Source organism: Lasioglossum baleicum, chromosome 1 (assembly GCF_051020765.1).
Source record: "Lasioglossum baleicum chromosome 1, iyLasBale1, whole genome shotgun sequence".
In the NCBI taxonomy this organism is placed as follows: domain Eukaryota; kingdom Metazoa; phylum Arthropoda; class Insecta; order Hymenoptera; family Halictidae; genus Lasioglossum; species Lasioglossum baleicum.
The window spans coordinates 648,693-675,939 of NC_134929.1; the positions used below are offsets into that span (position 1 = coordinate 648,693).

Sequence of the window (27,247 nt, forward strand, 5' to 3'; positions counted from 1 at the left end):
CCGAATATCTGCTGTCTTTCTTCGCTCTGATCTTTCGCTGGAGGTTTCAAATTCTAAAAAAGGACGGCCAATGATGTTCGCATGATTGTCGCTGTCTGCAGGTATACGGAATGCAACAGATACATTAAGCCACGTAGCAAACCTTCTAAAAAAGGAATCTTCCGTTCTCTTCACTCTTTGCCATTTTGTCTTAATTTTAGAAATTAAAATCCCTAATGCGGTCTTTGTTTCATGATTTACATCAATTAATTTCCCGTGCTGTTCGCATATCTGATTCTGAAGGTGTTCAGATATTATAGTAATATCACTATTCAAATAACACTTAATTATTTGAAAAATCTGTTTTCTCGTCAAACGGATTTCGCTATCACGAGACCCTGAAAGTAAATAATAGAAATCAATATTTGAAACATTTTGTCTAAGAATTAATTAAAACGTTAATTAATTACTTCTATAAATTAATTTACTTACACCTGTCTGTCCCTTAAAGGTCGCTTCCTCTCTAGCTCTCTTATTAAAACGTTTATATCTCGGTAACAAATTAACGCAAAATAATGTTATTATATTGTTTTGAAATTGTCTGAATGTCAGCTATAAGAATATATGAAAAAAATAACCCTTTTTTTCAAAAATTGACCCGTGACCTTCGCAGGACGTTTCAAGGTCACTAATAAGTCAAACGCATACCATCGTCAAATGTGTTCCTTCAAACCGTAAAATTTTTATTTGAAACATTTTTTAGTATCATTCATACTTTCCGAGATATTTTGGTGAAAGCTAATAAAATGCATACACTGAGTTATATAAAATGGTGGTACGTGAGAAATGGCGCGAATTGGCAATTAAGATTCTAGATTTTGCAAGATAATAGTATAATCTAAGACCCTATGTAAGTTATTTGCTGGAGGTGTGTGGAGGTTTTAACTTATCACTACATCTTTAAAATGTATGGGTCAAAATTTACGTTCCCCTTCCGCGTAATTGTTAACCGGTTAACATTAACAATTCAGCACTAAAAACGATTGAACTTACCTCCACAAACTGTATCCATTATGTAGTATAAAAATCAGTAGCTTCCAATATAACTTATACACTTTGCACTTATATTTCGTACGTACGCTCACGCGCGTGAGAAATGCCTGTCTAACGAAAGCGAAGTTTCGACTACGACTGCAACTCAGGTAAAAAAATGCAAGCATTTTCCCGTTTACCCGACTACGGAGTCACTATTAGAGTACCCATCCCAATGGGTAAAAACGTCCTAGCTCATAATTCATTTTTGGGGTTTTGGCCAGCTTTTGGGCGGTTGGAACCATTGTGCGCCGCGCCGGCAAGCGAGTGTCGGTGGTACGCCGTGACATCGCAACGAACAAGAGTTTCTTGATTATGTGAATGCTCTCCGATTTCAATGAGCTTTGGATATGTGGTCAAGATCATTATTCTGAACAACATTTCTCTTTAGACTTTTTAGCGATCGGCTTTAGTTTACGAGATTATGGCGAGAAACTTTACTTGTAAATCCATGGGATCGATGTACTACTAGCTTCTATCCGATTTCAATGAGCTTTGGATATGTGGTCAAGACCATTATTCTGAACAACATTTCTCTTTAGACTATTTGGCAGTTGGCTTTAGTTTACGAGATAATCGTAAAAAAAGAGAAGGAGCAGAAACTGATTGTATTAAAAACTCACTTATTCAGCCGTAAATCCATTTGCTGCTTCGAAATGTGTGTCAATGGGTCACTCGGCGACGAACTGCACAGATGTCTTCAGGTATACCGAAAGGTAAGGGGCATACAGCCAGGTCGACGAACTGCACAGCCGGTGGAAGAAGGCCTAAGGGATGCGCGGTCAAGTCGACGATCCAGAATTTCACCTTCACTTTCGAATCGATAAATAATTCGTATGTTTATTTCACACAGATGCCTTGAAATTTCTCCACACTCACAATCACTGTTCACATTTGTCAACACATAGTTATGCACTAATAATAATTGCCACATCCCTTGTACTGCTGCACAAATCACAACAATCAGGTAATGCAATCACTAGACCGCGGATTTCATGCATTTGTAGCAAACATTAGTAGGTGCATTTTAATACAGTAGAGAGATTAAAATAATTTCAAAACACCATAGTATTATTTTCAACTTCTTAAAATGATCACAGTGAGAATCAAATATCTGTCTGGCTCCTGTCCCTTGTAATAGCGGCAGCCAACATTAATTTTGCATAAAGATCCTCAGTCTAGTGATTAGTTTAAATATCACTATCAAAAACACAGCTAATAGCAACCGTTAGCTTTGAATTGACAAGTCTGGAGATATTCTCTCTATCGCGGCTCGAACAACACTGATTTTCCGCAAGATTTTTCTAAAGAATTTAGGAAGGGCATTTAGAGTGTCGAAATTCGAAATGCACGCTGTAGCACGTTTAGGAAAACGACGAAAAACAGGACGCGAGAAGGACCGCTGTAAGATTTATGGCAAACACATGTTTAGTTTTTCCTGTAGATTGGTACGCAGAGTCGATGGGTAACCGTTCGAAAACGTCGTCTGTCCTTCTTTTAGAAAGTTTCTTAAGGAAGGTCCTATGGACAATAGGGATGCTACGCTGACCTCACATTTTTACCCCTTGCTGGGTAAAAGGACGGATGACGTTTTCGAACGCGCGGTTACCCATCGACTAAATACCCTTCCTAAATTCTTTAGAAAAATCTTGCGGAAAACCAGTGTCGGTCGAGCCGCGATAGAGAGAACATCTCCAGACTTGTCAATTCAAAGCTAACGGTTGCTATTAGCTGTGTTTTTGATAGTGCTATTTAAACTAATCACTAGACTGCGGATCTTTATGCAAAATTAATGTTGGCTGCCGCTATTACAAGGGACAGGAGCCAGACAGATATTTGATTCTCACTGTGATCATTTTAAGAAGTTGAAAATAATACTATGGTGTTTTGAAATTATTTTAATCTCTCTACTGTATTAAAATGTACCTACTAATGTTTGCTACAAATGCATGAAATCCGCGGTCTAGTGATTGCATTACCTGATTGTTGTGATTTGTGCAGCAGTACAAGGGATATGGCAATTATTATTAGTGCATAACTATGTGTTGACAAATGTGAACAGTAATTGTGAGTGTGGAGAAATTTTAAGGCATCTGTGTGAAATAAACATACGAATTATTTATCGATTCGAAAGTGAAGGTGAAATTCTGGATCGTCGACTTGACCGCGCATCCCTTAGGCCTTCTACCACCGGCTGTACAGTTCGTCGACCTGGCTGTATGCCCCTTACCTTTCGGTATACCTGAAGACATCTGTGCAGTTCGTCGCCGAGTGACCCATTGACACACATTTCGAAGCAGCAAATGGATTTACGGCTGAATAAGTAAGTTTTTAAAACAATCAGTTTCTGCATCTTTTCTCGTTCGGGTAAAGTTGCCGTAAATCGGGTAAGGATGATCCGGGTCTTCATCGATTTCAATGACCTTGAAATAATGTTATAAAACTCGACGTTTTAAATATCATTTTCCTTTGAAATGGTTGACGGTCGGCTTTAGTTTCGGAGACATTAGCAGGCCGTGTCCGCTGTCATGAACACCCATAATGAATTTACAAGTAAAGTTTCTCGCGATAATCTCGTAAACTAAAGCCTACAGCCACAAATTCTAAAGAGAAATGTTGTTCAGAATAATAGTCTTGACCACATATTCAAAGCTCATTGAAATCGGATAGAAGCTAATAATACATCGATCCCATGGATTTACAAGTAAAGTTTCTCGCGATAATCTCGTAAATTAAAGCCGATCGGCAAAAAGTCTAAAGAGAAATGTTGTTCAGAATAATGATCTTGACCACATATCCAAAGCTCATTGAAATCGGAGAACATTCACATAATCGAGAAACTCTTGTTCGTTGCGATGTCACGGCGTACCACCGACACTCGCTTGCCGGCGTGGCGCGGCGCGGCGGCCCAGGGCGCGCTCTGATTGGTCCGTGTTTTTCGTTAATAACTCCTAAACAAAGCCGCAGTTGACATTGGTGCAAAGGAAAATGTCTCTTAGAATGGTCTCAGGAACCTCCCATTTCAAGGAACGACACTTGTTCTGGGACACCCTGTATGTACAAGTAATTTCATGGAGATGATCATTTATAATTCATATTTAGCATCAAGAAAAGCAGGTTTTCAGTAAATTTCATATTAATAGACTGTTTTACAATGTCATTTTATTTCACAATACAATATGTATAGTACTTTGCAGTGCCGTAACGAGGGCGTGGCGAAGAAGGCGCCCGCCACGGGCGCAACTGGGTTTGAGGCGCAAAACGAAGGATACCGACCCGGTTGAGGATTGCTTGGACGCTTTTCAAATCTTGCAAAAATATTACGAACTCTCATTACAAAACATATATACCTATGTTTTGTATTTCTTTTATTTTGTTGTCATTGAATATGAATAAAAATTTGTTCTTATTTATTCATACAAATACCTTGACAAATACATTATTGTATATACAGGCAACTCATTTTGATGAGGTTAATAATAGTATTTAATATATTGCATTTAGTAAAATTTAACTTGTTACATTAAAATGTTTAATTTTTTTGTCATTATTGGGTTATGGGGAGGCGTAAGTTAGACACTTGCCACAGGCGCTTCATACCCTCGTTACAGCACTGGTACATATTTTGTTCCTAGAGTCTAATCATATTAATGTTTATATCACGAATTATACAACATATATAGAATCGTTTTCAAGCCTTTAACACGTTCTTATTCATTGCATTTGTTTATAATTATTGGTTACGTTGCAGACGTTACGTAATTTCTCCCCGTAAAGTTAATTAACAGTTCCCTAGTAACTAGAGAAAAAAATAATTAGTTTATAACATGTGTTCGGGCGCGCGGTAATTCACGTTGTAATTCCCGGTACCGCCGATTACTACCCGCCAAATTAATTTTGGGTAATAAAGTTAATGTTCGGATATGTCCGTTCGTACTTATAGGATCGCGTTTCGTCCCAGATCTGCTAGCGGATTCATCAGTAAGGCATCTAGCAAATCCTGCCTTATACGCGTAGGATCTCGTCTGATGCGATCCTGATGTTCTTCGCCTTGGCTACTGGGAGACCAAGGAAGAATCTTTTTCGTTATGTCAAATGGAAGTGTCGCGGTGCGAGCTTCGAAAACGACTGACGAAAAAATTGACTTCTAGCCGTCGAGCGTTTTCAAAGGTCCCTCTATGTATTCGAGAGGGGGTATTGCGTGAAGAACCTTCTATGTGGTGAGAAGGTGTCGTTGTGAGTGTTGTAATTAATATGGTATAGAATATTTATTAATATATAATATAATTGACAAAATGATATAATTGTCTTTGTAACTTGTGAATACCTATGACGAACACTGTATACTCTTTAACGACTTCGGAGCGACTGCGGCATCGTTCTGGATGCCGGTAATCCCCACTCTAACTACGGCGCTCATTATTACTATACATTACGTGTTGTCTATACATGTAATTCCCTACAGTGAGGACTCTTCTATGTATGCGAGAAGAGTGTTCCTCGAATGGAACAGTTGAAGATCGCCGATTGCCTTTTGATGTGAAACGACCACGGATTTGTTTTGACAAAATAGCATCAACCAAATGAGAACACCATGGTCGCTCGGCGTTTCTTTCCAGAGGCTTCCAAGAAGGCCTGACTGGAAGGCGGAGTGGGGTGACACCCGACTCGGACAACACATACATTGTCTCTGTGATTTGAAACTATCTAAAAGGTAGCGTCTGTATGTGACGGAACATTCCACTAGACATTACCTGACATCTCTCCTAAATTTTATGCATTTTATGAAGAACAGTGGTTAACTAATTAAATATGAAACACCATAATTACACTTCAAGTGTATTTTACAACCATCAATATATAGAAAGATGTAGTTGGTGTGGTTAAAAAATAAAAATATTTTCCATTATAGCTTTCATAAACGATTAAAATTGTTTACAACTACTGTTAAGTTTTCAATACCATTTATTATTTACGCAGAATTATATTTACACGAAAGAATAATTGTAATAGATGACATATTACAATTTTCCTATGAGAAAACTTAAAACAAACACCAATTTTAAGATCTCAAAATCTGTAGAAATCGAACTGAGCTCCTAATGAGGAGCCATCCCTTTTATATGTAGATCGATCAATCCTTTGTTCTTAGCTTAATTGTCATAAGGTGGTTACATCATCATCAATTCCTCTTAATCGATTTCTTCTTAATCACTTTCTTCTCATTGTCAGTCACTCTTCTTAATCGTGCGCATTGCATTTTTTATCCTCCTCTTGGCTAGATCATATTACTCTGCTCATCTCATAGATCGAAAAATCTTCGCAGTCTTCAGTGATGGACAGGCTTCAACAGATATTCGCTCACAATTTATATTTGGAAATGACTGAATCATTTAATGAAATAAATTTCGCTACGTATTTATTTCGTTCAATAAAGATTCAAATTCAAAATGAGTTTTCCTAATTCTATCGCACGCAATGTGGTGTAATATACGATAGTTCGACATTGATTACACTGTCCAACAGCCAAAAAGGATTTCGATTCTCACTATGCAATTCTTATAGAGTTTTCTGAGCTAATTCCGAATCCGTCTTTAATTTTTCTCCTAGACGCACAGTTTTTGAGAGAGTTTGAAAAAATGACATATTTTTCAACTTTGGACAAATATTGTGATGTTATTATAAAAGATATTGAATGGATCTTTACAGCAAAAGATTCCCTAAGGAATCTTATAGATTCTCTAAGGAAAGTCTAAACTTTCCCGAATACAGTGATATCCAATATTAATATATTATGATTGTTTAAACATGTTTAAACGATCATTAAAGACGGAGAGACACCAGTTTTGCACCAATTTTTGACGATATTTTTCAATTTATCTCAAAAAATAAGGGTCCAGAAGAAAATCGAACTATACTACGCGATAGAGCAGACTTTTATCTTGAGAAACCACCCTTTGAAGTTTGAAACGTCGACGCTTTTACCGAACCAGAAAGCAAAATATCTTTGCCCGACATGAGCTGCCGCCAGTGGCGCTTACCGCTAGAATAGGTGATCCACGGGATACGTAAAAAAAAATTTTTTTTTTTAAATATAAAATAAAATAATTCGTCTGTGTTAATATACTTGTCCCATCGTACAATTCAACTATCATACTATAAACAGTTGTTTTGTATGTTTACTGCTGTAAGAAATAATGGACAGTACGCACTTTTGACGAGATATTGTGTACTTTTACCGTTCAAATGTTGCATCCTTCTCTCGTCGAGTGCGGTCTTTGTTTTCTTCTGCGCATCCCTATGTTTTGGTCAACCGCACAGTTACATTTGACAAGCTGTAGATACATACTACATACTCTTAAGTTTTCACTACAAGCTCACAAAAAATCATTTTCATCGGTTTCATAGTTCTAGACTCATGATTTAATGAAAATAGAGTGACACGTTTTTTTACACATCTGTAAAATCAACAATTTTTAGGATATCGAAAAATCCTTTGAGAGATTCGTTCATAGGTCACTAAAGACTACGACATATTTAAATTTGAACAAAATCCGAAATTTTACACCAAAAAGTGTCCGTTTTTGCGTGGAATGACCCTAATTTAAATTGTTTGTAGTTTCTTTTTACACTAAGAGGACCCTTTAAATAAAAATAAAACCCATGTCCAAATCCGCCGCTAGATCCCAGTCAGGGACCATAACTGTTATAACCAGAAGCCAGAAGGAAAAAAAGTCATGGGATAATAAGTATTTCATCGACTAAAATCGTATTGGTTAGAAATAAGGATTATAAGTGACGGAAAAGTAATTTTCTTGTGGGTCAGTGTTATCGTTGAGCGAAATTAATTTTGATCGCTCATAACAGTTATCAATGAGAGAAACTTATTTCAATCGCTCATAACAGTTATCTATGAAAGAAATGAATTTTGGTCGCTCATAACAGTTATTAATGAGTGCAATTTATTTCGGTCTTTCATAATAGTTATCAATGAGAGAAGTTCAGTTTGATCGCTCATAACACCAATCGATGAAGGAAATTTTTAATAGTTATTATTAAATAGTACAACTTTCAAATAATAGACAATCAATTATTTGAAAAATTTGATATTCATAAAATTAATTGTTGCAATCAAAATTTGCACTCGGAGATATTTTAACTCGAAAATCAAACATTTCTTCCAACCAAGAATATTTCTATAATAATATTTCTATTCTCTATGACTTTTTAAATTTGATGGATATGAAATAGGTGAATACCCCATACAATACCCAGAGATGCTTAGTAATTACTAATATTTAATAACGCAAACAATATTTTGAATAATGGTACAGCAACTTTTTGTGGCGCCTCAGAGTCGCCATTCCAGTGCTAAGGGTTAATGTGACAAAGATGAGTTCTTCCAAATTTTCTCCTGACAATAATAAAATTTTTCCTGTAAACAATTGTACGTCCATATAGTAGACGGGTCAATAGAGTTGTCTGTAAACAAAGACAACTATGTAACAATTTGTAACAACTATGTAACAATGTCACACTTTATGTTGTTCTTATGATCCTCTATTGATTCATCTTGTGGTACGAAACCTTCTCAATAATTTTCACAGGTTTGCTCCATCCAAAAAAAGAGTAGACAACTCGATAATTAAATAAGCAACCGAAATGAATTTTCTAATCAATAATTGTTATGAGCAAGTGAAAAAAAATTCGATAATCGATAACTGTTATGAGTGATGGAAATGAATCTCTCTCATTGATAACTATTATAGGTAGTCCGCGGATTTTTATGCATTCATGTCTTTTGAAAATTTTCAAAACAATGCTAAAATATACAATTGAACAGAATTCGGTACGATTTTTACTTACTTGAGATCTACAAAGGCTACTGCATTGAAAATGCGATTTTATTTGATTTCACTTTCCTATGAATCGTTTATAAAAATAACATACTGCATAAACATTCGCAGTCTGGTTATAGGTGATCGAAATGAACTTCTCTCATTGACAAGAGTCCAGTCAATGAATGCTCATAAGGAGGGTGTAGAGGGAAATGGAAGGAACACAATTTTTAACTTTGGGTCTTTGTTTGGACTAGTTAGGAGATAAACATACTAAAAGTCCCCACTCCTAGGAGGTGAGCGGGGGGCACGTAGAAGGTCCCCTTTTTCGGTTTCCCGCTTATATCTCGGAAACTATGCGTCCTAGCGATAAGACCATTCTATACAAAATTAAAGCTGACAAAATGTGCCACAAGATATATTCGATTCAGTTTTTCGCTATCTCGCATAGTTTCCGAGTTATCCGCGCTCAAAGTTCACTAGTTGTGCTGAAGAGTTAGTGAACTTTGAGCGCGGATATCTCGGAAACTATGCGAGATAGCGAAAAACTGAATAAAACCAATCTTATGGCACATTTTGTCAGCTTTAATTTTGTATGGAATGGTCTTATCGCTAGGACGCATAGTTTCCGAGATATAAGCGGAAAACCCAAAAAGGGGACCTTCTACCTGCACCCCGCTCACCTCCGAGGAGTAGGGACTTTTAGTATGTTTATCTCCTAACTAGAGTCCAAAGAAAGACCCAAAGTTAAAAATTGTGTTCCTTCTATTTCCCTCTATAACTTCTCCTTGACTGGACTATAACTGTTATAAGCGATCGAAATAAATGTCTATCATCGATAGCAGTTGTCGAAGAAGATCCAAATTTTTGGACACTAAGAACTGTTATTCGTAACCAAAAAGTTTAAAAATCGATATTGTTTAATCATTTTGTTCTTCGATTTTTTTTCTTTGTTTTGTGTGTTAATTATCTTAAATTTCACTATTAATGACTTTTATCGTAGAAAAGTTTGCAATAAATGTTATTTATCGTCCTTGATCCCAGCGAAGTTCGCAGATGAAGAGCAGATTGATTTTCGCATCAGCATTGCAAGACTAAATCAAGTAAATATTAAATTTTTGTGATGAATAAATATCTGATAAAAAATTTGTATTTTTTGGAGCGTAAATTAGAATTTTGGTCGCAGGTGCAAGTGTTATTACATTAGGGTAAGTTTTCATGAACACCGTAGGAGGGTCATATGATATCCATGCTGAGGTGTTAAAAATTTAGAACATGGTAGTTTTCTCTCTATCCGACCAGCTATTCGATATTCGAGGGTTTAGAGTTTGATTCGGCAAGCGTACGAGTTCCTACGACGTTGTTCACCCGACTTCCTCGGGCTCCCATTACCATTCCCTTGCACATCTCTCAGGGAAGTGGTCTTCCCCACAACAGAAATAGCACTTTCTTCGCTGCCGAACGAAAAAACTGCGCGTAGAAGGGGATTCCAAGACGCAGAGGCCAGTAAATGTTCTTGCGTCCGAGCGGCAGCATAAATTGAACATCTCCTTAACTCTCCTTAAAAAGACTTATATTACATCAGTGTACTGTTCTTTTCGTGTTGCAACGTCTCAAATTTGCGAATTTGTCCACTGTGTCATAACTGAAGGAAGGTATGTACCTTATTTAGAATTGTATAAATCGCTCGCGTTAAGGATGTTTTGGAGGTACAATGGGAGACAAAAGTACAAGAAATTCGAAATCCATCAATATATTGGCAATGAAAGCCATCCACGAGTATATTTTGCATTAAAAAAATAGATTAATTTAAAAAGCTTTCGTTTAATTAGTGAATTTCATGTTATATTTATTTTTTAATCAAATTGACTTCGTATTATAAAAAAAGTGCCTTTTGCGAATAATTGTACCCTCTAATTGTAGCTGTATTCAGTGGTCTACACAGTTGTCGCGTTTCCATGCTAGTGAGAAGGACAACACGATGACGTTTTGTAACAGTTTATAATTTTTTGCTCCGTAACAGTTTAGTGAATCTGAATAAGTTTTGAACATAATTAATTACAATTTTTACTATATATAAAAAAACTGGCGTTTCTAGTTGCGTTTTTTCAAGGTTTAAATAGAGTTTGAAGTGGAATTTTATGAATTCTCCATTAGAAGACGTGTTAAAATGTGCGTACTTTAAGTTGCTGTAATTCTTAAACGGTGCAGTGAATCGAACCCAAACTTTAGCAATTGCATTAATTTAGTAAAAATTATATCTTGTCAAATTTTCAAAAATTTTGTTCCGTTTTTATATACCTCCGAACATTTAAGTAATTGGTTTCGATTAGTTACAAACAGTGAGAGTCAAAAGTGAGTATACACCTCGAGAACACGGCATTTATTTAACAATTATTAGATATATGTTACACTACTGGAAAAGTCATTTGAAAACATAAAGTGTAGATTGATGGTAATTAAATGTAGAAAACGTGATTCAATCTGATAAGTAATTTTTGAGATACAACATAAAATAGTTGAGCATCTGTAAAAATATGAATCAAAAGTGAGTGTACACAACTAATTAAGAATGATTTATCTTGATTTATTCATAAAATTACGTAGATTTATTTAAGAAATATTTAAGTAGCAGTCAAATTATAATCACTGCATTTTCAATGTCTAGATGTTTAATTTATTTATAATACTTGTTTATTATCTTCGTTTTTTTAAGTCTAGAACTGCGAATTAAACCAGGCGGGAAGTAAATGAGAATTAAGAAGAACACGTTGAAAGCAAGAAAAACGAAATTTCGCAGTTGATTAATTGATGCAACAGAAAAGATAGTGATTAATGGGAACCGTTCTCACAAAAATTCAGTGTCAAGCTAATGGTTTTCTTATGCAAGCCAACTCGTGTACTTGTCAAATCGATGAATGATCATTTTCAAATAATTATCAGGAATTAATACTTTTTAAAAATTGTTCTCATAGAATAATGAAGAACTGAAGATCACATGGGAACATGGGATAATAAAATAAATTCCCAAGTGTTGTGCGCCAGTAATTATTACTACAAAATAGTCAAACAGTAATAATATTCATTTCATCGTACCTGTACCTTCTCCCTATAAAAACATGATTTTGTCATTGAAGATCACGCAAAGGTCTACATTTTGCATATCCTTGAATCTGCTTTTTTATACCAGATAGCACAAATATGTCTTTAAGGCGTCTGCAGTTGGATATTCAGACGTCTTAAAGATGTCCCGAATGTCCTACTAACGTCTCCTGAACGTCTTGTGTTATAAAATGGTACGTTTAAAAGTATTAGTGACGTCGAAAAGACGTTCAGGAGACATTCGTAGGACATTCGGGAGGTCTTTAAGACGTTCCTAAGAAGCCTTAAAGGTCCATAAATGTTAATTAAATTAAAAGAAGAGGAAAATAAAAATAGATTTCGACAAAAACGAGTTTAAAGTTAAACCAATAAATATTTACCTTTATCAGAAGAACGCATGTGGAATTGAAATAAATAATGTAATAAAAATAACAATTGCAATTAAAATCACAATAACAATAATAAAACTTAAAATCACAATAAAAATTGAAACTGGAATTGAAATTAAAATTGAAATTGAAACTTGAATCGAAATTGGAATTGAATTTGGAATTGAAATTGAAATTGAAATTGAAATTGGAATTGAATTTGGAATTGAAATTGGAATTGGAATTGGAATTGGAATTGGAATTGGAATTGGAATTGGAATTGGAATTGGAATTGGAATTGGAATTGGAATTGGAATTGGAATTGGAATTGGGATTGGGATTGGGATTGGGATTGGGATTGGGATTGGGATTGGGATTGGGATTGGGATTGGGATTGGGATTGGGATTGGGATTGGGATTGGGATTGGGATTGGGATTGGGATTGGGATTGGGATTGGGATTGGGATTGGAATTGGAATTGGAATTGGAATTGGAATTGGAATTGGAATTGGAATTGGAATTGGAATTGGAATTGGAATTGGAATTGGAATTGGAATTGGAATTGGAATTGGAATTGGAATTGGAATTGGAATTGGAATTGGAATTGGAATTGGAATTGGAATTGGAATTGGAATTGGAATTGGAATTGGAATTGGAATTGGAATTGGAATTGGAATTGGAATTGGAATTGGAATTGGAATTGGAATTGGAATTGGAATTGGAATTGAAATTGAAATTGAAATTGAAATTGAAATTGAAATTGAAATTGAAATTGAAATTGAAATTGAAATTGAAATTGAAATTGAAATTGAAATTGAAATTGAACTTGGAATTGAATTTGGAATTGAAATTGCAACTGGAATTGAAATTGAAATTGAAGCAAAAACAGTAACTCGGTTTTAAAAACGGTATTTAAAAACCACACTGTTTATGGTCTTAAAGACGTCTTTTTAGGACGTAAGATTTGCAGACCTAAAATACACGTAAAATGGACGTCTTTAAGACGTCATGTGCTATCTGGGTTATAATGAAAATATGTAGTCCCACTTAAATAAACTTCGATGATCTTGAAATCTCGGATAAGTGAAGAATATTTATTTGTCTTTTCGAACCAAATAATTTTTTTCTCCGACTTTTTCTCTTATCTTAAAAAATAAGCGAGATACTTAAGATGGTTAAATTAGGAGAAATACTCTATATTTTACATTAGACTTTATTTGACATATGCATATAAGCATCTAAAAATTCAATGCTTAAGAATTGTAATAATTAAACTACGAATTTGATGTATTTATGGCAAAAATGGGTGGGTTGAATTGAAACCTGTAAGAACAGTAGAAGAATTTAAGAATATTATTTTTGTTTCTCTCACACAGTTGTGAATTCACGGTTTAATAATAACGCAGATAATGTTCTTCAGCAGTTTCAGTAAGTCAATACACAATCTGAAAGGGTTGAGTTACATTCAGTGTGCGTCAAAACCATTGTTGCATAACTGCTCTTATTCATATCGAAGGTTGAACAATGATACGCTGTCAATTTCACGTATCTGCAAAAGCATCGTAATGATAGCATTTAGGTGCCTAATCATTATTCCTAGCTCAGATATGTTTCAGACATGAATTTCAGATATGAAAAAATAGTTTGAAACATAAAACAACGTAAGAAATGTTTTTCTAAATTAAACTAATATTATGTCTTTGAAGTATACTTTTAAAATTATACCAGACAGAGATAAATTCTTGGAAATAACATTTTGTTTTGAAACATTATTATTACAGTTGCATTATTATTACATTATACATTATTATCACAGTTAATGAAAATTATTACTATTATGCCCTACAAAAACAACCATACAGGAAGATATTATACACGAATAAATATTTTTTGATATTTTTAATATACGATACAATTTTTTAAGTGTTCCTTAAATTATCCAAGAAAACATTTCTATGAGTAGGCTTACAAAAATTGTACAATAGCAAATTGCACAAATATATAAGCCTAACTATAAGATAAGTATTATCGTATGTATTAGTCATTATTAGACTGCAGATTTAATGCATTGATAACTTTTTTAATATTGGACTATACGATTTGAACTTTTTTGAGAAGTTAAAGCAAGTAGTTTACTACATAATAAATTTTTAAATGTTTTCGGCGCAACGGTTCGATCGTTTATTACGAATTATAAAGCAACTTTGCTAATTCTCAAAAAAATCAACGTTTTGATCCTAGTTTGTATGTTTTTCAAGATTTATTTGAATCGCGTCTCTCTCTCTCTCTCTCTCTCTCTCTCTCTCTCTGTAAATTAAATATGTTAAATTTATTTTCCCCAAAGCAAGTGAGTGTGTCTTTATGAACAATATTTCTTACATTCAATCATTCGATATTTCTGTTTTTTCAAAATTACTATAACATATTTAATTTACAGACGCGATTCATATAAATCTTGAAAAAAAGCCAAACTAGGATCGAAACGTTGATTTTGTTTGACAATTAGCAAAGTTGCTTCATAATTCGTAATAAACGATTGAACCGTTGCGCCGAAAACATTTAAAAATTTATTATCAGCAAATACGATCGATAGAAGAAACATATATAGTTTACTACATGTTGTGAAAAGAAATTTTTTCAAAAATTGTAATTGGTTGGAATTATATAGAAAATTCTAAAAGTTGCAATTTTACAACTTTTTGATGTGGGCCTGTATTGAAATTAATAAAATACGTCTCGTATATGTGCATCAATTTCAGTCAGTGGCAATAATAAGTGGACACCCTTAAAAATCGCATAACTTTTTAGAAATTGGTCCAGAGGACTTGAATTTTTTTAAGATGTTTGACCGGCTAGTTCGCTAGAGAATAAGCAAACAAAAATTTATTACGATTGCAATTGGTAGGAATTATACAAAATTTAAAAAAATGATGTTTTGTCAACTTTTTTATCTGGGCCTGTAACGATAATTTAAAAAATGCGTTTTATAGATTTCGGTAACTTATATGCATACTGAAAATTTCATCGAAATCGGTCAACATTGCAATGAGCTACAAACGTTTAAAGATGATCACGTAAGAGCGAAATGCCCTGGCAAAGCTGAAAATCTGCGAGTTTCACCCTTAAGCTCTCATCTTTAAACATATGTATGTAGCTCATTGCAATGTTGACCGATTTCGATGAAATTTTCAGTATGCATATAAGTTACCGAAATCTATAAAAGTTGACAAAACATCATTTTTTAAGATTTTGTGTAATTCCTACTAATTGCAATCGTAATAAATTTGTGTTTACTTATTCTCTAGCGAACTGGTCGGTCTAACATCTTAAAAAAATTCAAGTCCTTTGGACTAATTTCTAAAAAGTTGTGCGATTTTTAAGGGAGTTCACTTATTATTGCCGCTGACTGTATTGTATATGCGTTGTGAAAGTTTCATCGAAATCGGACATTAAAACAGGGGTGGCCCACCTGTGGCGCATTGGATGATTACAAGTGGCGCATTGGATCCTTGCGCCTATACTTATTTTTTTTTCAGGTAGGCGCCATAACCGAATCTATCTTTATATTGTCAACACCTGAGAGCTCTCAGTTGAATTTATACAGCCTTCTTACTCATCAATTCGTCGCAATTTGTTGACAATTTACAGTTATCGGATGGGAATCGCGGTGTTCAAGACGGGTCCCATGAAGCATTACGGAGAATTACAGATAAAATAGGAAGATATGGCAAAAATTAAATCAAAGGGAAATACTTATGAGACTGAAAACTTAAGAAACAAAGAAAGAATGGAGATTCTAAGAAATAAAGAGGAAGAAGAATTGAGAAAGACAAAGGAGTACAATTAAAACTTTTAATCGATCATGACAGATCATTCCTTCGGATGTTATCGACATTATCTAACGAAACGGATTTTCAATTAGATCCTTTCACGCTGCTAAATTGCTACTTAGGAAGATAAATGTCTTGAAAGCGGAGATTCATTGATTCAATACGCTAGAATATACAAGAGTTACAGTGCTAATCGAAAGAATCCAAAGCCTCCATTTTTCCTTCATCTGTCCATTTGAATGAACGCCAAGTTGAAACGGATGAAGCTTCTCTGCGAAATGATAAAAGCAGTCTTTGTTTTCGCTACGAAATATTATGTTTGGCGATCATCCGAACAACAGTTGACAGCTGACGGAAAGTGGCGTAGAAATAGTAAATTGTCGGAAAAGTTTTAGACTTTTTTAAGGTTATGTGTATTTAGTGTAATTAATATCGTTATCTATCATAATGACGTACAATTATTTATTATAACACACTCAGTAAAATAAGTCTCTCTCCCTCTCTCCGTACACACTTTAAAACAGAATAACTTTTTTATAATTATACCAAATGACCTGATGTTTTGTAAGCAATTAGAAGCATTGGTTTACTGAACGATGTGCAAAAAATATTTTCTAAAAATTACAATTTACAAGGTTGCATGCAAAAATAAAAAAGGAACTTTTTAAAACTTTTTTATTTTGGCACAATTTTCATTAGGGACCAAAATAAAAAAGTTTTAAATATGCTTTTTTTATTTTTGCATGTAACTTGATCAATTGTAATTTTTGGAAAATCTTTTTTGCACATCATCTAGTAAACCAATGCTTCTAATTCCTTACAAATAATCAGATCGTTTGGTACAATTACAAAAAAGTTATTCTGTTTTAAAGTGTACGTATACTTATTGGACTGGCCGAGTGTAAGTCTACGTATACTTACAAAAAATTTGAAAATTTAAAACAAATATGCAAAGATTGCAGACATTTTTTGGGTATCATTTAATTGATTAATTAGAATTGCTGAGAATTTGAAAAATTCGACAATGAATCTTCAAGAAAATATAAGTTAATTGAACGTAGGAACGCATGAAAATTTATAAACAAGTTACCTTCGATAAGCAAACCCAAAATAAATAAAATTTATTGCTAGAATAGTGATGAAGCTGATGATGACTTTTTTTGGAAGTACACTCCTCAAAAGAATTAAGGGATCACTTCTGCGAAACCGAGAAATTGCTCCCGCTTTACGTGATCATAACTCCGTCAAAAATTGGTATATCGATATAGTTAAACAATGGTTTGAAAGCCTGAAACCTCTAGTTTCAGATGCTCTGTTTCAAATTGTTGCTATGTTGGTTTTTTACAAAGTTATAGCAAGATGAAGACAACATTGACGGTTAACAAAAATTTTGTGCAACTTTGGAACATCACACGGGGAGCAACCAATTTTTTTGACAAATCGCGTTAATGTCATTTGGAAGGGCTATCTTTCCTGTGTAAATTGTGTGGTTGTTGAATATTGTGCGATTTTTATTCGAGCTATTCAACATTGAATTAAATATGGGCTTTTTAACTTTAACTGGCTCCAGAAAGAGAAAAGATTATCGTAGAACCTTGTGCAAAAAAGCAATAGAAAGAGCATTCCTTTCTCTTCAAGGCACTTCTTTTGTTGTTTCAATTTCATTAACATTTCGATATACCAGGTGTTTCTGAAAATATGCTTAAAAAGTGCACAATTTCCATTTTTCCTTCAACTCGCTGTATCTCGGCGAGAAATGATCGTAATACCATGATCCGAACGTCATATTGAAACACAGATTCTGCCGATTCGATTGAGTACCCCATGAACTCACTGCGACAATTTTTTACCTATGGCAGCTGTGTTTGAAGTTAGTGCTTCGCAGAAGTTAGCGCGCCACAGTGGAAAATTTGGACCAAACTCAATTCAAAATCAAAGAACTTTCGATAGAAATGAGGTAGAGCGATGAAATTATTTTTAAATTAAAGCTGACACTTTGTAGAATATGGGAAAATAGGGAGATTATGGTACGAACGTTTTTTAACGTTGAGAAAATTCGTTAAACATGTAATATTTCAAGAAAATGTGGTTTCTCCAATTGTTTTTTTAACATGCTATATATCATTTTCCGTAGATTTATTCACGCTGATTTCGAATCTGGTTATAAATCTATTCAACGAAAAAATGATTACATTAGTTTTGTTCACAAAAATCGATTTCTTGCAAAATCCTGAGGTCGTAGACAAATTTTGAGACCAGAGTTGAAACGGAGTTATGATCACGTAAAGCGGGAGGAATTTTTCGGGTTCGCAGAAGTGATCCCTTTATTCTTTTGAGGAGTGTAGTAGAGTATATTTAGGCAAATAAATGTGGAGAAAAAGTAAAAATGTTCTATTTATGCATAGTAAAAGTTTTAGTGGAATTATGACTGTTTTCTTGGAACAGAAAAGTTAACCCTTTGCACTCGAAGCAATTTGAACCCCAAAATCAAGACATTTGTTTCAACCCGGATCATTTTTGTTCTACATATCTAATCTTTTCTACATTGTGCACATGAAATTGAACCTGTTTTCTTATATATAACAGTTGAGCTTTTTACAATTTATAGAATACAGACAAATTTAATCATGTTAAAACTGTTTTGAATAATGGTATGGACAATTTTTAGTGGCGCCTCAGACACGCCATTCAAGTGCAAAGGGTTAAAGGTAAAAAAATAACTGTTATATCAGAACTAATTGAAAATTTTAACAGTTTCCTTCAAGCCCAAATGGTGACCGTTTTGCATTAGAAGCTTGTCAAATATTGGACGATATTGTCTGGTACGCGAATTGAATAAGTAGTGCATGGATATGAATCTCCAAGTATGACGACGAAACGAGGCTTCCGCAGTTGTATTGCGGATGAGTGGCGGTACGTGCCATCTCCTTGGTGACAGAATACCGAGGTGGTGTGTGTACCTTGATGGAGCCACACGGCGCGCGGGACGCGTCGCGACTCGAGCTTTCGTGACAATATGCACTTACGTCCGTGCTTACATGCTACGAAGAAAGCGAAAGTCAGACACTTACAACTGGTTAAATGTTTGACCGACTTTGTGCTTCGAGCTGGCAACGGGGGAAACGAGCTGGATAAGAATCAGAGAAATGATGTATCTTTTTCGAGCGTTCTGTCGAAGAAACGTCAAACGACTTCCGGTGGAAAGTGAAACTGGCCACCGTCCAAAGTGCCCAGGAAATGTAGCGGCTCTAATCGAAAACATCGCTTTAATTTAACCGCCGCGCCGCTGCACTGAAACGAGATTTACCCTGCGTCTCCTCGTTCTCTTCACGAAATGGTATTTACCGCTTTATACAGGGTGTTCTAGAGCGAAAGTATTAGGTCAATCGGAGAGTTCCGTCCGTTCTTTTACAAAAAGTAGAGCTTTATTTAAGAAACAAAATGAAAAAGTACATTAATCAGAATATTGTCCATCGTTAGCGATGACTTTTCCCCATCTTTCGGGCAGCAAGCGAATTCCGCGACGAAAGAATGAGTCATCTTTGGAGGTTATCCAGTCAGAGATGCATTTTTCGACATCTTTGTAAGAATTAAATCGTTCCTCAGCAAGTGTGTGTGCCATCGACCGAAACAAGTTACAGTCAGAAGGAGCACAGTCTGGCGAATAAGCCGCATGGGGTAGCACTTCCCAGCGAAGTGCTTCTAACGTTTCTTTGACAACTTTTGTAACGTTTCGGAAGCAGAATTTTGCAGATGGCTTTTCGCTTTTCAATGTCTCTTGGCTTGAGTTCATATGGAACCTACTTTCCTTCCTCGTACACCTCCCCCAAGGTTTCTAAACGATCGAAAATGACAGATTGAGCAGAATTTAACGCTTCTGCAATTTGTTTTTGCGTTTGACATGGATCTTCATCCACCAATGCCTGCAATTCTTCGTCTTCGAATACTCGTGGCCGTCCAGAACGCTCTTTGTCCTCTACAGTGAAATCACCATCTTTAAAGCGTCGAAACCACTCTCTACATGCTTTATCGGAAACAGCATTATCGCCATAAACGTCCATAATCATTCGATGAGCTTCAGCTGCAGTTTTCTTCCGATTGAAGCAAAAGATTAACATTTCGCGCAAACGACGCCTATTCAGCTCAAATTCCGACATTTTCAATGTAGAAAAAAACGATGTTATCCATGCAAGCGTATATTGTTATGTATTGAATTTTATTGAAAGATGTTCAAACTAAAAAGTTAACCTTACTTTAGACGTTACAGTTAACGACAGTTCGAGCTACGGCTACTCGACGCTAAACGGACGGAACTTTCCGATTGACCTAATAGCAAATATGGTAGTAGGGCAAGTAAAGGGCATAGGCGAAAGATTATGTATGTAGGGATGAATTTAAGAAAAGAATGTGTTTGTTTGACTGCCTGTAGTAGGAGGGATAATGATTAGGGATGGGATCAAGTACCTCGCAAACAGGTTCGAACCTTGATTGATGGAATTCGAACTCTGTGTACTTCGAAAAAAAAATAGTACATACTCCCAAGTATATTCGAACCTTTGCCAGACAGTTTCGAACCCTGTACAAGTATGTACTGTGGTAAACGTAAATAGTACTTGCAAGTACATATACTCGAATCTTAGTCGACAGTTTCGAAACGTTCGAAATATTTTTATGAATTTCCGTATTCTTGCACACTCCGTGGCAACGTAAGGCTGTTCCGGCGCGGCGTTTGTTTACATTTTGTTTCTAAACACGCTGCGGAGATGAGAGAAAAAACGGGGTCTCATAATTTTGCATGCTTCTACCGATGATTGTAGTTTGGAATGTGCTTTGCGACTAAAACTCTCTCTCTCTCTCTCTCTCTCTCTCCCTCTCTGAGATATTGTATCGAACATTATCTTTCGATCCGCGATTCGAAACATTAGCTTTTTCTAAAGATGAATCTATCGCTCGAGGACGGGATGCCTTGACTGATATAGCCACTAATTATATTAATAATGATAATTCATCTACAACACGTGATAGTGTTCACAGACGCAGATATCTGAAAATCGGCACAATAGCGAATTATCAATTTGGTCATCCTTTGACAATGAAAAAGCAATTACAAATAATACGATACCTATCTTATCGTCTGCTATGTTAGAAGTGGAAAATTATCTAAAATCACAATATTTAGAACGCAAAGAAGACCCGTTATTATTTTGGCGTGAAAATTCAATCAAGTACCCCATTTTATCAAAAATTGCACGTGACTGTCTTTGTATAATGGCCACTTCTGTACCTTCAGATAGAGTATTTTCAAAAGCAGGAAGTATCATGGATACAAAAAGAAATAGGATGAAACGAAGTATTGTAAATGAAATATTATTCTAAAATAGTTACGAATTTAATAAAGAAAGTGCTTAAAACCTACTATGCAGTTCTGATTTCCAAGATTCGAGTACTACTTGTGAAAGTTTCGATTACTTTCAACATCGAAGTACTTATAAGTATCTTTTCGAAACTTGTTTGTACTCATTCCGAGGTTCAATAACTACTTGTATGCAATGAATACATTTCAAGTATAATCATTGAAACTTTTATTGCTTTTAAGTAGTAATCGAAACCCATGAAATGAAACTTGGTTATTGAACTTGACTCGGATTCGCGAGTACATATTGAACTTGATCCCATCCCTAATAATGATGTATGGGGCAGAAATATTTTGGTGGAAGGAAAGGGAGGAACTGGAGAGAGTACAAACGAAATACATCAAACGGTGCCTGAAATATAGATAGGACAACGCCAGATTACATGGTACTGGGGGAACCATGAGAGAGAAGGTACGAATTAGAGCAGGAGAGAAAGCGTTAAGCAGGGATCATATCTGTTATAACCAAAAAGAAAAAACGTCATAGACTAACAAGTATTTCATCGACTAAAATCGTATTGAATTATAAGTAACGGAACATTTTTTCTCTCGTTGGTAAATGTTATCGTTGATAGAAATTCATTTTGAATAACAGTTATCGATGAGAGAAATTTATTTCGATCGCTCATAATTAGACTGCGGATGTTCATGCACATAAAATATGCAAATATGCACATAAAACATGAAAATATGCACGAAAAATATGATCAAAACTAATACAAAGAGATATTTATCAGTTATGTTTTAATTAACAATTTATTTATACGGAAAAACCCTAATTTACGTTACAATAAGTTACTAGCAATTTTCCATGTTTGTAGCAGTTAGTTGTTGCCATTTGTCAGTTTGACTTATATGCTGAAAAAGTACGTTCTACATTCTACATCACAGGATGTAACGAGTGCGAATTTATATTTGCTCCAATAGCGTTGTCGACGTTGTCGTACATTAGTTGGCACTATTTTAACTTTTAAATAACACGAATTTGATTACCACATTTACCAGGACCAGCTCTTAAGCGTTCAACACAGTCCATGAATATTTTCATTAAATTTGTTAAGGGTAAAACCGACAGTTTCCAGTCTCTTTATTGGGGCCGGAAGAGTTTGTAAATGTACATCTATAAATGTCAAATTTTGTGCAACTTGTGTCTGTTGCAACACATTCTGAGCTGTTGCAATTGCAACTATATCATCTTCATCAAAATCTTCAACTACCTACTTACAGAAATAAAATAAAGATTGTGAAAGAATGATTTTACTGTTTTCGGATGTTAAGAAAGAAGAATAGTCGAATCTCTTTAGTTTTATCAAATTTTTCGGCATAAAGTATGGAGTTAAACAAATCGCAGCAAAACATAGTGAAATTATATAAAAGAAATATGTATGTAATATTAAAATATGCACATGGTAGAAAACATATGCAATATGCAAAATAATATTTGCATATCGAAATATGTATTTACATAAACATCCGCAGTCTACTCATAACAGTTATCAATGAGAGAAGTTCATTTCGATCGCTCATAACAGTTATTTATGAAGGAAAGGACCCCGCACTAAACCACGTGAAATGGGTCCTCGGTGAAAATGGCTGAATTTGAAATATGTTGTACCTTTTGGGTCACTGAACAAATGTATGTCAGGTAAAATGTCAAAAGATGGACAGTTTCGTTGTTCCAACCCTTCAAAAGCTCTTTGCTGGTCAGACCAGCAAAGATATCACTTTCGGATCAATGCGGTTAATTATCATTATAAGTAGACTGCGGATCTTTATGCAAAATAAAAATTGTCTGCGTCGATTGCAAGAAATAGAAACTAAATTGATTGTTATTTCTTCCCTTAATGATTTTAACAGAGCAGAACTCATATATTGTCCTCTTCAATATCGAAAATTTTTCAACAATTTTGAGTTTCGTCTACTCAATTTTGCTATTAATGCATAAAGATTCGCAGTCTAATTATAAGGGAACAATATGAATTTTTAGTGAACAAAATAGTTAAAGAATAATTGTTTATGATTAAAACAATTATTATTATTGTTTATTTATTTTTTTGCTATCCGTAATGATTTTTCCCACATTAAATCGTCAATCAGTTCTTGCAAATAATGACATTTTCAAATTGTTTAAACAATACTATCATAAACAATTATTCTTTAACTATTTTGTTCACTAAAAATTCATATTGTTCCCTTATAATGGTAACCGCATTGATCCGAAAGTGATATCTTGGCTGGTCTGACCTCAGGCTTTTGAAGGGTTGAAACAACGAAACTGTCCATTTTTTGACATTTTGCCCGACATACATTTGTTCGGTGACCTAAAAGGTACAACATATTTCAAATTCAGCCATTTTCGCCGAGGACCCATTTCACGTGGTTTAGTGCGGGGTCCTTTGTAATAGTTATTATTAAATAGTACAACTTTCAAATGGTAGACTATCAGTTATTTCATAAATTTTTTATTCGTAAAATTAATTGCTACCATCAAAATTGAATGTGACAAACAAACGGAAAATTAATTTTCTTGTGGGTCAGTGTTATCGTTGAGAGAAACTTATTTCAATCGCTCATAAGCGTTATCGATGAAAGAAATGAATTTCGGTCGCTCATAACAGTTATCAATCAGTGCAATTTATTTTGATCTTTCATAATAGTTATCAACGAGAGAAGTTCATTTTGATCGCTCATAACATCAATCGATGAAGGAAATTTTTAATAGTTATTATTAAATAGTACAACTTTCAAATGGTAGACAATCAATTATTTCATAAATTTTTTATTCGTAAAATTGATTGCTACAATCAAAATTGAATGTGACAAACAAACAGATTTTGTGTTGTTCTGATGGTCTGCTGATTCGTCTTGTTGTACGAAACCTTCTCAATGAATTTCACAGGCTAGCTCCATTCGAAGAAAAGTAACCCAATAACTCAATAATATAATAGTAATAGTAATAGTAAGTCAATAATTATAATTAAATAAGCAACCAAAATTAATTTTCTCATCAATAATTATTATGAACAAATGAAATGAAATTCGACCATCGATAACTGTTATGAGCAATCGAAATAAATTTCTCTCATCGATAACTGTAATGAGCAATATAAATAAATTTCTCTCAATGATAACTGTTATTATGAGTGATCGAAATGAACTTCTCTCATCGATAACTGTTATGAGTAGACTGCGGATCTTTATGCATTTATAGGAAAATTGAGTAGATGAAAATCGAAATTGTTGGAAAATTAAAAAAATCGAAGACGTCAATATAAGATTTCTCCTCTATTAAAATCATTAAGGGAAGAAACAACATTCAATTTAGTTTCGATTTCTTGCAATCGATGCAGACAATTTTTATTTTGCATAAAGATCCGCAGTCTAGTTATGAGCGATCGAAATGAACTTCTCTAATCGATAACTGCTTTGAGCAATCGAAACAATTTTCGATCATCGATAACAGTTATCGAGGAGGATCCAATTCTTTGAACACTAACTGTTATTTGTAACCAAAACGTATAAAAATTCTTTTAACAACTAAAAGTTCTTCGAATTTTTTTCTTAATATTTTGTGTACATTATCTTAAATTTCAATGATAATGAACTTTCTATTAATGATTGGTCCGTGTTTTTCGTTAATAACTGCTAAACAAAGTCGCGGATGCCATTTTTGCAAAGGAAAATGTCGCTTCAAATGACCAAAGGAACCTCCCATTTCCGGGAGCTACACCTGTCCTGGGACACCCTATAGAAATCGAGAAGAGTTCTTCTTTAAGTAACGTACGCGCTGGCGAGGTAAAGTACAACAACGTAACCTTCTGGTCGTGAGTTCCCAAGGAAAAAGCTCTCTAGTATTTCGGAAGGCAGCTATTACAGGGTGTCCCGAATTTAAACGTCAAAACTTCAGGAGCGTGTAGGAGACCGAAAAAATAAGACAAAAAGTCTTTTAGAGATTTGCTCGTTTTTGCTTTGTTTTGGAGAAAATCGCAAAAAAAGAAACAAAACAAGTTTTCATTTTTGTATTTAATTATTTACATTTTATTTACGTTTTCATCTATCTATCTTCGTATGGGGAACCTCGAAGCGGAAAGTTTATTCGGTGCCAATCAATTCAAGAGAGCAATTAAGAGACCGAATCATAGATGCAGTGCACCAAATATCATCAGAACAATGTTCAGCTGCAATTTATCAAGTCAGTGCTAGATGTAATGCTTGCATTGCTGCAAGAGGGCAACATATTGATCAATATCTACATTAAATAGATGATAACGTAAATAAAATGTAAATAAATAAGTACAAAAATGAGAACTTGTTCTGTTTCTTTTTTTGCGATTTTTTCCAAAACGAAGCAAAAACGAGAAAATCTCTAAAAGACTTTTTGTCTTAGTTTTTCGGTCCCCTAAACGCTCCTGAAGTTTTGCCATTTAAATTCGGGACACCCTGTATAATTGGTTTTGGAAAGGAAAATGTGGGAGGGAGTGGGAATGCTGTGCTGTGGAAAGAATGTCGTGGACGAGAAAAGGTCTAAGGGTTGTTTGGTCCTAGTGACTCAGACGTTTTGGCTGACGTGTCTACGGCTTAGTAATCGTGATGCGTTGGCGTTTACAATAAATGATCGGATATACAATGCTACGATTACTGCTCAGAGTATGCTAGCAGGCACGGTACCCTTATTTCAAGGTTTTTTTTTTTATTGAACAGTTGTAACCTCTAATAGGAGGTTATTCTGCAGTTTATATTACATTCATAATATTACAATATTACAATGAAAGCCTTATGCTAATGTATGATTAATGTAACAAGTATATATCAATTGAAGGCACTTAATGGGTGGGCGTGATAGAGAGTGGCGTCATATACATAATTCACAATCTTTCAGAAAGGAACATAAAATCTTACATACAGTATTTGTAGGTCTGTGGAGTAGAACGTTACATGACATGGGAAGAAAAAACCCTCGTAATCTCAGGTTATGTATAAACTTTAATCTGGAAGTGTCATGTATAGGACATTGCCACATTACATGATCTACAGGGTGTCCCAAAATTCGTGAAAATCCCGAAAGGGGGTGGTTCCTGAGACCATTCTAAGAGACATTTTCCTTTGCACCAAAGTCAACTGCGGCTTTGTTTAGGAGTTATTAACGAAAAACACGGACCAATCAGAGCGCGCCCTGGGCCGCCGCCCCGTCACGATGCGATGTCACGGCGCACAGTGGTTCCAAACGCCCAAAAGCTGGCCAAAACCCCAAAAATGAATTATGAGCTAGGACGTTTTTACCCATTGGGATGGGTACTCTAATAGTGACTCCGTAGTGGGGTAAACGGGAAAATGCTTGCATTTTTTTACCTGAGTTGCAGTCGTAGTCGAAACTTCGCTTTCGTTAGACAGGCATTTCTCACGCAAGTGAGCGTACGTACGAAATATAAGTGCAAAGTGTATAAGTTATATTGGAAGCTACTGATTTTTATACTACATAATGGATACAGTTTGTGGAGGTAAGTTCAATCGTTTTTAGTGCTGAATTGTTAATGTTAACCGGTTAACAATTACACGGAAGGGGAACGTAAATTTTGACCCATACATTTTAAAGATGTAGTGATAAATTAAAACCTCCACACACCT

At 34.8% G+C, this 27,247-nt stretch overlaps 1 protein-coding gene across 15 annotated transcripts in view; it reads left to right on the plus strand.

Annotated features, from left to right (window-relative positions):
* Nucleotides 1–27,247, plus strand: part of LOC143210125 (uncharacterized) — a 957,580-nt gene that overhangs the window by 285,793 nt on the left and 644,540 nt on the right. For 2 of the 15 annotated variants that reach the window (XM_076426701.1, XM_076426710.1), the window contains exon 1: nucleotides 9,659–10,564. The exons of the other annotated variants lie outside the window; for them this stretch is intronic. The gene's annotated coding sequence lies outside the window, so the exon portion shown is untranslated. Of the gene's footprint in view, nucleotides 1–9,658; nucleotides 10,565–27,247 lie in introns of those variants that run through there. 15 annotated transcript variants of the gene reach the window in all.